This window comes from Octopus bimaculoides, chromosome 14 (assembly GCF_046866305.1).
Source record: "Octopus bimaculoides isolate indiv1 chromosome 14, ASM4686630v1, whole genome shotgun sequence".
NCBI classification, from domain to species: Eukaryota; Metazoa; Mollusca; class Cephalopoda; order Octopoda; family Octopodidae; genus Octopus; species Octopus bimaculoides.
In genome coordinates, this window is record NC_142941.1 from 33,428,190 (window position 1) to 33,438,189 (window position 10,000).

General features: G+C 39.2%; 1 protein-coding gene and 5 non-coding genes across 7 annotated transcripts in view; all 6 read left to right on the forward strand.

Annotated features, from left to right (window-relative positions):
• The window catches only part of LOC106871010 (protocadherin gamma-B7), a 289,259-nt gene that overhangs the window by 202,205 nt on the left and 77,054 nt on the right, over positions 1-10,000 (forward strand). The gene's annotated exons all lie outside the window — the stretch shown is intronic.
• Positions 532-603, forward strand: Trnaq-cug (transfer RNA glutamine (anticodon CUG)). The gene has a single exon. It is a non-coding gene; the product is annotated as a tRNA-Gln (tRNA).
• Trnaq-cug (transfer RNA glutamine (anticodon CUG)) lies at positions 2,828-2,900 on the forward strand. Its single transcript has one exon. It is a non-coding gene; the product is annotated as a tRNA-Gln (tRNA).
• Trnaq-cug (transfer RNA glutamine (anticodon CUG)) lies at positions 4,324-4,395 on the forward strand. Its single transcript has one exon. It is a non-coding gene; the product is annotated as a tRNA-Gln (tRNA).
• Trnaq-cug (transfer RNA glutamine (anticodon CUG)) lies at positions 6,619-6,690 on the forward strand. The gene has a single exon. It is a non-coding gene; the product is annotated as a tRNA-Gln (tRNA).
• Trnaq-cug (transfer RNA glutamine (anticodon CUG)) lies at positions 9,537-9,608 on the forward strand. Its single transcript has one exon. It is a non-coding gene; the product is annotated as a tRNA-Gln (tRNA).

Consider the following 10,000-nt stretch of genomic DNA (forward strand, 5'->3'; position numbering starts at 1 on the left):
CTTTGGGACCAGTGACGTTGCAACTCATTTCTACAGTTGGGTGAACTAGAGCAACGAAAAATAAAGTGTCTTGCTTAAGAACACAACAGACAGCCCAGTCCGGGACTTGAATACACTAACTCATGATTGTGAAGCCGACGCTCTAACCACTGGACCATGAAAATCATTAACATCCTTCAGCTTACTTTCTCAAAGTATCGAGAGTAAGTAACAGAAGACTATTTATTACCTTCAAATATTCTTTTCTAATCTAAGCACAAGGCCCGAAATCTTTGGTGTGGGGCCAGTCGATTAGATCGACTCTAGTATACTAATGGCACTAAATCTATCGACCCCGAAAGGATGAAAGGCAAAGTCAACTTCTGTAGAATTTGAACTCAGAATGTAAAGAGACGAAATACCGCTAAGCATTTCGTCCGGCGTGTTAATGCGTCTGCTAGCTCGCCGCCTTTTAAATATTTACAGAAGGTTTGCAATTTTGAGAGGAAGTGTAAATAAATTATTATTAAATTTCTGCTAGAGGCAACGGTGGGTTCTATGGTGTAATGGTTAGCACTCTGGACTCTGAATCCAGCAATCCGAGTTCAAGTCTCGGTAGAACCTTTATTTATTTTTTCCAACTCCTCTCTTTTCCTTGTTTGCTTCATCGTTGTTGACCTTTTTTTTTATATATGACTGTTGTAGTACATTTGCCTCACCATCCTCAGGGGCAAAGCCTTTTTATTTTGTCTGCTGTAACAATGAGGTAGTCTCACTTACAGGAGGTTGTACGTTCCATTCTTTAATGTAAAAGTAACTCGATATATAAAAGGAAAAAGGTTAATAACGATGAAGCAAACAAGGAAAGAGAAAACTTGGAAAAAATAAATTGAACAAAATAATGGTTCTATCGAGACTTGAACTCGGATTGCTGGATTCAGATTCTTAAACATTACACCATAGAACCGTTGTCTCCGATGACTGAAATTTAATGATAATTGATTTACCCTTCTTCTTAGACTTGCTAAAATTGTCAATTTTTATGATCTGAAAATAAACAAAAGTAATAAGTCAGTGAGCTGGCTGAATCGTTAGCGCGCCGGGCGAAATGCTTAGCAGTATTTCGTCTGCCATCACGTTCTGCATCAGTATTGAACGAAACTCCGCGCATAGCATTTGAAAGAGATCGAAAGAGGTGGAAATCCGTTGGTGCCAAATCAGGAGAGTACGGCAGGTGTGGCAGCACTTCCCAGCCACGTGTTTGAATGGCTTCCTTCGTCATGTTGGCGATGAGGGCGGGCGTTGTCGTGCAGCAGAAGAACTCCATGCTGCCGATTAGGTCTTTTATCTTGAATAGCCGTGTTGAGTCGTTCCATCTGTTAAACATAGAGTTCCGCGTTGACCGTTTGGTTCCGTTCAAGCAATTCGTAATGGATGATCCCTTCCCAGTACCACCATACGCACAGCATCGTTTTACGCGGATGAAGATCTTGTTTCACGCGCGGTGTCGCATGTTTACTGGGGCTAAGCCATTCCTTACGCTGCTTCATGTTGATGTAGAGGCACCATTTTTCGTCGCCAGTAACGATTCGGTAAAGAAATAGTTTTTTGTGTCCATGAGTTGAGCTGTGACGAACAAGCAAATCAGCAGAGATTGTGGCTCGTTGATTTTTGTTGTTGTCACTTAACGCATGCGGAACCCATGCTCCATACTTCTGAACCTTTCCCATCGAGTGAACATGCTTCTCTATAGCAGTGTGGGAGCATTCCATTTTCTCTGCCAGTTCCCTTGTCGTTTGACGAGAATTTTCATGCAAAAATTGGTTTAATCACACTTCATCGAACTCAACTGGACGGCCAGAACGAGGTGTGTCTTTGAGGTCAAAATTTCCATTTTTGAATTTGGCATACCAATCATCAGCTATGACATCCTCTCCATACACAGTACAAATGTCGCGAGCAGCTTTTGCGGCCTAACCTTGATTAAAAGCAAAAAGAAAGAGGTGTTGAAAATGCTCGTTTTTCTTAACTTGACATTCCATTTTAATGATCTGAAAATAACAAAAATTAACTAAAATTAACGAGAAAAAAAAATGTAGATTCCAAAATTATTCAAAAATAGAAGTCTCGAAAAAAAATAGATTCCTAAATTTAAAAACGCAATAAATTCTAAAATTTAAAAAAACACGGCGGGAACTTATTTGCCAACCCAATATTTAGAAAGTTACCCTCCAAGGCACAAGTCCGGGCAAGATTGGTTATGGAAGACTAGCAATTGCCCATCCATGCCGGTCTTCCCTCTCCATGCCACTAGTGATGTGTAAGGGAAAGGCAAAGGACGATACACTTTGGCACCTGTTACATCGCAACTCATTTCTATAGTTGAGTGAACTGGAGCAACGTGAAATAAAGTATATTTCTCACTACCTCATAATTGTGAATCCGACGCGCTAAACACTGAGCCATGAAAATCATTAACATTGTCTTAGTACACTTTCTGAAAGTATCAAGAATAAATAACAGAAGACTATTAATTGTTTTCAAATATTCTTTACAACATAGGTACAAGGCCCGAAATTTTCGTGGAGAAGGCCAGTCGATTAGATCGATCCCAGAACGCAAATGATACTTAATTTATCGACCCCGAAAATATGAAAGGCAAAATCGACCACGGTAGATTTTGAACTCAGAACGTAACGGCAGTCGAAATACTGCTAAGCATTTCTCCCAGCGTGCTGACGATTCTGCCAGCTCGCTGCCTGATTGCTTTAAAATATTGACACAAGTTTAGCAAGTTTGAGAGGATGGGCAAATCAATTATTATTAAATTTCAGCTGCAGACAATGACGGTTTCTGTGGTGTAATGGTCAGCACTCTGGACTCTGAATCCGGCGATCCGAGTTCAAATCTCGGTAGAACCTTTATTCTGTTCGATTTATTTTTAACAACTCTCTTTTCCTTGTTTGCTTCATCGTTATTAACCTTTTTCTTTTTATATATGGAGTGACTTTTACATTAAAGAATGGAACGTATACCCTCCTGTAAGTCAGATTTGTCAGACGGAAACTGAAAGAAGCCCGCCGTATACGTATATATATATATATATATATATGTGTGTTTGTATCTGTGTGTGTGTATAAATATATATATATATATATATATATATATATATATATATATATATATATATATGCATATTTATATATATATGCATATGTGTCTTTGTGTCTGTGTTTGCCTCCACCACCGACTGACAAGCCGTGTTGTTGTGTTTACGTCCCTGTAACTTAGCGATTCGGCAAAATAATGCCGATGGAATGACTACTGGGGTTGATCCATTCGACTTAAAATTCATGAAGGCGCTGCCTCAACAACTCAACGGTTTAACGAATGAAACATGTATGTATAGTTTACAAAGGGAGGCGCTTACTTGCGAATAGGGAGGAGCTTAATTGCGTACAGGGAAAAAGGTAGTATTCTGACGTATAGGCGAGCAATTGGATAAGGTAGTATTGAAGACATATTCTATGCCTTTAGTGCCCCTATAAAATGAAAGTATTGGGTTTGGTAACTAAGAAGAATTTGATCATTGGTTAGTTAACTAGGAAACACTGTTTCTCAAAACCTCAAGCTAAAGAAAAGGGTAATGATCCTCTTCGGTCATGAATGACCATGGGCTTGCACTAAGAAAGTTAGCATCCAAGGCACAAATCGGGGCAAAGTGGTTTATGGAAGACCAGCAGTGGCCCATGCATACCAGCTTCCCTCTCCACGCCGACAGTGTTATCCAAGGGAAAGGCAATGGCCGATACACTTTGGCACCAGTGACGTTGCAACTCATTTCTACAGTTGGGTGAACTAGAACAACGAAAAATAAAGTGTCTTGCTCAAGAACACAACAGACAGCCCAGTCCGGGACTTGAATACACTAACTCATGATTGTGAAGCCGACGCTCTAACCACTGAACCATGAAAATCATTAACATCCTTCAGCTTACTTTCTCAAAGTATCGAGAGTAAGTAACAGAAGACTATTTATTACCTTCAAATATTCTTTTCTAATCTAAGCACAAGGCCCGAAATCTTTGGTGTGGGGCCAGTCGATTAGATCGACTCTAGTATACTAATGGCACTAAATCTATCGACCCCGAAAGGATGAAAGGCAAAGTCAACTTCTGTAGAATTTGAACTCAGAATGTAAAGAGACGAAATACCGCTAAGCATTTCGTCCGGCGTGTTAATGCGTCTGCTAGCTCGCCGCCTTTCAAATATTTACAGAAGGTTTGCAATTTTGAGAGGAAGTGTAAATAAATTATTATTAAATTTCAACTAGAGGCAACGGTGGGTTCTATGGTGTAATGGTTAGCACTCTGGACTCTGAATCCAGCAATCCGAGTTCAAGTCTCGGTAGAACCTTTATTTATTTTTTCCAACTCCTCTCTTTTCCTTGTTTGCTTCATCGTTGTTGACCTTTTTTTTTTATATATGACTGTTGTAGTACATCTGCCTCACCATCCTCAGGGGCAAAGCCTTTTTATTTTGTCTGCTGTAACAATGAGGTGGTCTCACTTACAGGAGGTTGTACGTTTCATTCTTTAATGTAAAAGTAACTCGATATATAAAAGGAAAAAGGTTAATAACGATGAAGCAAACAAGGAAAGAGAAGACTTGGAAAAAATAAATTGAACAAAATAACGGTTCTACCGAGACTTGAACTAGGATTGCTGGATTCAGAGTCCTAACCATTACACCATAGAAACGTTGTCTCCGATGACTGAAATTTAATAATAATTGATTTACCCTTCTTAGACTTGCTAAAATTGTCAATTTTAATGATCTGAAAATAAACAAAAGTAATAAGTCAGTGAGCTGGCTGAATCGTTAGCGCGCCGGGCGAAATGCTTAGCAGTATTTCGTCTGCCATTACGTTCTGCATCAATATTGAACGAAACTCCGCGCATAGCATTTGAAAGAGATCGAAAGAGGTGGAAATCCGTTGGTGCCAAATCAGGAGAGTACGGCAGGTGTGGCAGCACTTCCCAGCCACGTGTTTGAATGACTTCCTTGGTCATGTTGGCGATGAGGGCGGGCGTTGTCGTGCAGCAGAAGAACTCCATGCTGCCGATTAGGTCTTTTATCTTGAATAGCCGTGTTGAGTCGTTCCATCTGTTGAACATTGAGTCCCGAGCTGACCGTTTGGTTCCGTTCAAGCAATTCGTAATGGATAAGCCCTTCCCAGTACGACCATACGCACAACATCGTTTTACGCGGATGAAGATCTTGTTTCACGCACGGTGTTACTTGTTTACTGGGGCTAAGCCATTTCTTACACTGCTTCATATTGATGTAGAGGCAGCATTTTTCGTCGCCAGTAACGATTCGGTAAAGAAATAGTTTTTTGTGTCCATGAGTTGAGCTGTGACGAGCAAGCAAATCAGCAGAGATTGTGGCTCGTTGATTTTTGTTGTTGTCACTTAAAGCATGCGGAACCCATGCTCCATACTTCTGAACCTTTCCCATTGAGTGAATATACATCTCTATATCAGTGTGGTAGCATTCCATTTCTCTGCCAGTTCCCTTGTCGCTTGACGAGAATTTTCGTGCAAAAATTGGTTTAATCACACTTCATCGAACTCAACTGGACGGCCAGAACGAGGTGTGTCTTTGAGGTCAAAATTTCCATTTTTGAATTTGGCATACCAATCATCAGCTATGACATCCTCTCCATACACAGTACAAATGTCGCGAGCAGCTTTTGCGGCCTAACCTTGATTAAAAGCAAAAAGAAAGAGGTGTTGAAAATGCTCGTTTTTCTTAACTTGACATTCCATTTTAATGATCTGAAAATAAACAAAAATTAACTAAAATTAACGAGAAAAAAAATGTAGATTCCAAAATTATTCAAAAATAGAAGTCTCGAAAAAAAATAGATTCCTAAATTTAAAAACGCAATAAATTCTAAAATTAAAAAAAAACACGGCGGGAACTTAGTTGCCAACCCAATATTTAGAAAGTTACCCTCCAAGGCACAAGTCCGGGCAAGATTGGTTATGGAAGACTAGCAGTTGCCCATCCATGCCGGTCTTCCCTCTCCATGCCACTAGTGATGTGTAAGGGAAAGGCAAAGGACGATACACTTTGGCACCTGTTACATCGCAACTCATTTCTATAGTTGAGTGAACTGGAGCAACGTGAAATAAAGTATATTTCTCACTACCTCATAATTGTGAATCCGACGCGCTAAACACTGAGCCATGAAAATCATTAACATTGTCTTAGTACACTTTCTGAAAGTATCAAGAATAAATAACAGAAGACTATTAATTGTTTTCAAATATTCTTTACAACATAGGTACAAGGCCCGAAATTTTCGTGGAGAAGGCCAGTCGATTAGATCGATCCCAGAACGCAAATGATACTTAATTTATCGACCCCGAAAATATGAAAGGCAAAATCGACCACGGTAGATTTTGAACTCAGAACGTAACGGCAGTCGAAATACTGCTAAGCATTTCTCCCAGCGTGCTGACGATTCTGCCAGCTCGCTGCCTGATTGCTTTAAAATATTGACACAAGTTTAGCAAGTTTGAGAGGATGGGCAAATCAATTATTATTAAATTTCAGCTGCAGACAATGACGGGTTCTGTGGTGTAATGGTCAGCACTCTGGACTCTGAATCCAGCGATCCGAGTTCAAATCTCGGTAGAACCTTTATTCCGTTCGATTTATTTTTAACAACTCTCTTTTCCTTGTTTGCTTCATCGTTATTAACCTTTTTCTTTTTATATATGGAGTGACTTTTACATTAAAGAATGGAACGTATACCCTCCTGTAAGTCAGATTTGTCAGACGGAAACTGAAAGAAGCCCGCCGTATCCGTATATATATATATATGTGGGTTTGTATCTGTGTGTGTGTATAAATATATATATATATATATATATATATATATATATATATATATGTATACATGTCTCTTAAAGGATAGAGCTCAAAATCAATGCGTTGAAGATACTTTATTGCAGCAACAATTATAATAACAGAAACAACCACAATAAGCCAAACCTATGCACATTTCAATAGGGTATCCCGGAAAAATAAACCACATCATAAGATGTTTCGTAAAATATTGTAACAAATTACAACATATTACAAATTTCTGGATACTCCATCTCATCAGGGTCGCATTATTGCCATCACCAATACTATTATTAGCAAAACACACACATCATCCAAGAGGGTGAAAGAATAATCGACGGCACGCAACCTACCATCGTTATTTTCTTACAGAATATAAACAAACCAGTCAACCGAAATCCCGCGACGTACACCGCCCAGTTTACAGCGTAAAAATCCCTTGCCAAAAATTCATCCCCCATGTACATCAAGATTTCCTATCGGATCTTCCTATAACGATAGTGTATTAATTAATTCATTAATTATACCCGCCCACGCCCACGCACCGCACACCACCACCCACATGCCCACACCTACCCCCACACACACATATACCTATAGTTAGATACACACACCAATATATATTTATATGTATTTTTTATGTATAACCATACACTCAAACACATATACACACAAACACATATATACACTCACATATGCATGCATATACATATACACACATACAGATACACATGCACCCACATAAACGCGCACAGATACACACACACATTTACATATATACGCATACATACTCACATACACACATGCGTACAAATGTACATACATACATATAGCTATACCTCCATATATACATCGATACATATGCACATACACACACACAAGCTTATATATGTTTACATGTACACACATACACATACGTCTCCATACAGACATATATACATATATACACACATACACTCTCACGTGTCTCCACATGTATACCTACACCCATATACATATACACTCATATATTTGCGCCACAGACCTAATTCCAGTAAGATATATAGAGATGAATATACCTCTTCCTTAATTTCGAACTTGTGTCTATACACATTCCGGTAATTCCTATTTATAAAATGCATACGTATGTCTATACATATGTAGACATCTGTAAGCTTTCAACGTTATTTTATTAACTAGGTGACCCTTGGAAAAAAGTATGGAAAATAATTCCAAGTTACATTACGAACAAGTACTTTTACCCTTGTCGTACGGCATCGATTTGCCTACTAACAACCATTCAAGGGAGTAATCCTTTTTCTCATCTTTCAATTTCCAAACTAAATTACTAAGCGCCGTACTATATTGCTTACTCCTATCCCTAAAGGAGGAGTAATGATTAGAAATTCGTTATATATATATATATATATATATATATATATATATATGCATATTTATATATATATGCATATGTGTCTTTGTGTCGTTATATATATATATATATATATGCATATTTATATATATATGCATATGTGTCTTTGTGTCTGTGTTTGCCTCCACCACCGACTGACAAGCCGTGTTGTTGTGTTTACGTCCCTGTAACTTAGCGATTCGGCAAAATAATGCCGATGGAATAACTACTGGGGTTGATCCATTCGACTTAAAATTCATGAAGGCGCTGCCTCAACAACTCAACGGTTTAACGAATGAAACATGTATGTATAGTTTACAAAGGGAGGCGCTTACTTGCGAATAGGGAGGAGCTTAATTGCGTACAGGGAAAAAGGTAGTATTCTGACGTATAGGCGAGCAATTGGATAAGGTAGTATTGAAGACATATTCTATGCCTTTAGTGCCCCTGTAAAATGAAAGTATTGGGTTGGGTAACTAAGAAGAATTTGATCATTGGTTAGTTAACTAGGAAACACTGTTTCTCAAAACCTCAAGCTAAAGAAAAGGGTAATGATCCTCTTCGGTCATGAATGACCATGGGCTTGCACTAAGAAAGTTAGCATCCAAGGCACAAATCGGGGCAAAGTGGTTTATGGAAGACCAGCAGTGGCCCATGCATACCAGCTTCCCTCTCCACGCCGACAGTGTTATCCAAGGGAAAGGCAAAGGCCGATACACTTTGGCACCAGTGACGTTGCAACTCATTTCAACAGTTGGGTGAACTAGAGCAACGAAAAATAAAGTGTCTTGCTCAAGAACACAACAGACAGCCCAGTTCGGGACTTGAATACACTAACACATGATTGTGAAGCCGACGCTCTAACCACTGAACCATGAAAATCATTAACATCCTTCAGCTTACTTTCTCAAAGTATCGAGAGTAAGTAACAGAAGACTATTTATTACCTTCAAATATTCTTTTCTAATCTAAGCACAAGGCCCGAAATCTTTGGTGTGGGGCCAGTCGATTAGATCGACTCTAGTATACTAATGGCACTAAATCTATCGACCCCGAAAGGATGAAAGGCAAAGTCAACTTCTGTAGAATTTGAACTCAGAATGTAAAGAGACGAAATATCGCTAAGCATTTCGTCCGGCGTGTTAATGCGTCTGCTAGCTCGCCGCCTTTCAAATATTTACAGAAGGTTTGCAATTTTGAGAGGAAGTGTAAATAAATTATTATTAAATTTCAGTTAGAGGCAATAGTGGGTTCTATGGTGTAATGGTTAGCACTCTGGACTCTGAATCCAGCAATCCGAGTTCAAGTCTCGGTAGAACCTTCATTTTGTTTAATTTATGTTTTCTAACTCCTCTCTATTTTCTTTTGTTTGCTTCATCGTTATTGACTCTCTCCTTTTTACATATCGAGTACCTTTTACATTAAAGAATGAAACGTACAACCTCCTGTATGTCAGACCACCTCATTGTTACAGCAGACAAAATAAAAATGGGTTGCCCCTGAGGTTGATGAGGGATATGTACTACAACAGCCTATCTGACTCACGGGGCTCGCATTTGTGGACAGCCATCTCCGCACTCGATATCGGTGAGCAGGGATATGGTCCGGGGGCCAAGAACACCGAAGGTCTCCACTGTGTCAGGCTCACCCATGAACTAGTCAAAGAACGATTCCATCGTCACAAGAACATATTTTATCGACTCCGGACGGATG